General features: G+C 38.2%; 1 long non-coding RNA gene across 1 annotated transcript; it reads left to right on the plus strand.

Moving 5' to 3' along the window:
• Window positions 1–236: 236 nt before the first annotated feature.
• Window positions 237–1,111, plus strand: LOC149186247 (uncharacterized). Its single transcript, XR_016256115.1, has 3 exons — window positions 237–404; window positions 769–807; window positions 917–1,111. It is a non-coding gene; the product is annotated as an uncharacterized LOC149186247 (long non-coding RNA).
• Window positions 1,112–3,043: the final 1,932 nt, after the last annotated feature.

Consider the following 3,043-nt stretch of genomic DNA (forward strand, 5'->3'; position numbering starts at 1 on the left):
AACAAGTGCCATGGTTATGCATGGCATACAGGTGGCAAACTAATATTGAAACTGTTTTGTTCATATTGAAACTGTTCTGTTCATCTTCGTCCGTGTTAGGAACGCTGCTGCTCCGAAGATGCCGCATTGTAAGTGGACTCCAAGTATTTGCCTGGTAAGGACTCAGGGTCTCTTCGTCAATTTCGTATGTGGAAATTTATTATTTTTTTCAATGAATTCCATACATTGAGATCTCTGTATATTGTTGATTTTTTGCTGTGCAGGTTTATTTTCTTCATATTTTCAGTTTCGAGCTGTGAAGAAATTTTGTTCTGTGGATTCGCCATGACAAGTACTGCGAGGCTTAACCAGAAATTGATTGAAGATTTGCGCCTACAGAGGCGTCTAATTTCTCTTAGCCGCAGGTTTAGTACTCTTTCCAAAGCACACTGCAGAAACAGAAAAGCATGTATAAGGAAATTCAGTTAAATACAACAACACGTATCTGTATATGAATTTTCTGCACATTCTTTTTGTCGTAATAGCTGTCGATTCTCGTTGATTATTTAATATTCACTATAAAACATATTGACAGAAAAAATTCAAAGCAATAGAAAATCATAACGCAGTAGATTAATTCATTTTATTGTGTACGAGGTCATATTCATGATTCCAGGTGAGCGTTTTTGAGCTAGTAACGTTTCTATTCAGTCATTCTGTTCTTTTGGAAAGGTCTTGGCTAAACTCTTTTCACCGATTTCTAATCTATTTTCTTAACTCCAATGCCAGGTTTGTCATTAGCGCCCAGGATCTCAGCGAATGATTTAGGTAATGATGCCCCTACATGTTATGGTTCAAGTTGTTTTGTTTCCTTTCATCGAATGACTGCGGCAATATTATTATTGCTACAATTCACATAGTTCTGGGTTTCTGGTAGGTACAAAACATGGGGTTCAAAATAATTCTCTACATTCTTGCTTGCGACTCCTGCATCTGATCTACAGGGTTCTGAAGCCTATTTTTAATTGGATGATTTTCTCCAAGGCTCTTATCGGCTCTCAGCAACTTTATTGGAATGAAATCACAAGCTACAGTCAAGTTACTGTGCTTATTATCTTGTTTTTATTAATTGAAAACATCTATGTTTTCTTTTTAATTCTAGAACTTGCATACTTGGAATTTCCTTTGGAACGATGTCTGACTCACTGTTCAGTTTAGGAACTAGGTTTTACTATGCATAATATTTTTGACCTTAATTAACACAGAAGATTTGTTCTTCTACACTTGTCACTTATTGTTCTGTTATAACACTTTAATTATCATTTTCATAGTTCGCATTATGGTTCGTATTCCTAATTGCATGTGTTTATTCTGACAGGAAATGCATTGCCAAGAAATGCATTGCAGCTAATTCTGGTGTTTACTTAGAAAACAAACAGAGCGAGAAACAAAAAACAAAGTGAATTTGTGAATTTGTGAATTTTATTAATTGAACAGGTATGCAGTTACCAGTTTACTGACCTGCAGATAATATGACAGCAAATGCGCATCTATACTGCTGTTTGCTTCTCTGTCACTTATCTATCTCCCTCTTAAGGTTGAAGAAATCACTAAGGTTTCGCTGATACTGCTGTTTGGACAGGGGTAGAGAATCCAGTGCAGTTCGCGGTAGGCGGTCAGAGTAAATCACCTCAGCTTGAGCAGTTTTTTGTGCCTCGCTCCATCCGTTATCGCAGAGCAATTGAACGTGTCGAGGAGCGAGGGGATATGTGTCATTTTGTCACCGCTCCTCTTCTTTACGTGTCTGTTTCCTGTAAAAAGAACAGGGCAAATGCTTATAACATACCTGCTCAACTGATTCGAGTGAATGAAAACATTGAACGCAAAATCGAACCGCGTGTTGTAATTCGCTTTATGTCTTTTCAATGAAGGTTTTTGTAAATCACGGCATTTGTAAATTTTGATGGTTCTACGTCTTCCTTTTCTTCTTCTCGCTCGTAATCTCTGCGGGAGCCCTTACTGACCACGTGCGCAGAAGTCAAGAAAACGTCAATCTTACACAGTACACTGTAGTCGATGCAATTTCAATTAGCTTGAACGATTAAATCTTTTCAAGCATTCGGTTAGTCCACAATGATTATTTTAAAGCTGCATTTCAAAGATAATGCAATTAATTATTGTGACTAATACCACATAAAATCAAAAGATACGCGATTCGTTTTGTCTTTTGTTCCGGTATAAAGTCATATGCCAGGTTGAAATTAGGTCGACCATATATTGTAATGATTGGAAAGGGATTTGCTATTATTTGTGTAACAGCTAAACAAGAAAGGACCCGTCATAGCTTACGGAAATGTTAAATGCAGTTATGATTTAAGCTCGTAGAATCGGACAACTCTTATATGCAAATCTTGTGATTTTATATTCCACAGTTTACAAAGTTGGCATTGAGATTATGTTTGAGATTATGTTTTAATACGGACATGGCCTTCGGTGGTTTATCCCCCAGACCTTGACGAGTTGGCTCTTGTACTCGGGGACACGCGACATAAGAATGGTCCAAGAGGCTGCAAGCACCTGCCAACTGGTTCCCACTGCTTGTGACAACTGTCTTGCTTTGTGCTAGTTGATCTTGATGAGGTGATCCGATGGCGGAGGAGGTTTACGGCTTTCTGTCTGGTACCGAGCTTAACGTTTCGCCTACGCTGCACAAGGATAGTTCGAGGGACTTCTGATGTTGAAAGGAACACTATGTTCCAAGGGCCACTTCCGGAACGTAAACCCTCATCAGCATAATCCCAAATTTTGTAAAGCTTTGCCTCTTATTTCTAAAAGGCTTTAGATTTTTAAATTGTTTCTTTCTTTTCCTTATTGAAGATTGTTCGCTGTCACATAGGTGGGCTACTCAAAGAGGAAACCCTCCCCACTCATGTAAAAGCTCCTCCTTTGGCAGCGTTATTTAGCATATACTGTAGAATCGAATCGTATACTGACTTCATTGCTTCTGGCGTTTGTAACATGTACTCACATATCATTTCTCAGATAGTTTTTTCATAAAGTTTAT

The sequence above is a fragment of the Pinus tabuliformis genome, chromosome 3_1 (genome assembly GCF_031772625.1).
Source record: "Pinus tabuliformis cultivar Carrire ecotype Pingquan chromosome 3_1, CPIR1, whole genome shotgun sequence".
Taxonomy (NCBI): Eukaryota; Viridiplantae; Streptophyta; class Pinopsida; order Pinales; family Pinaceae; genus Pinus; species Pinus tabuliformis.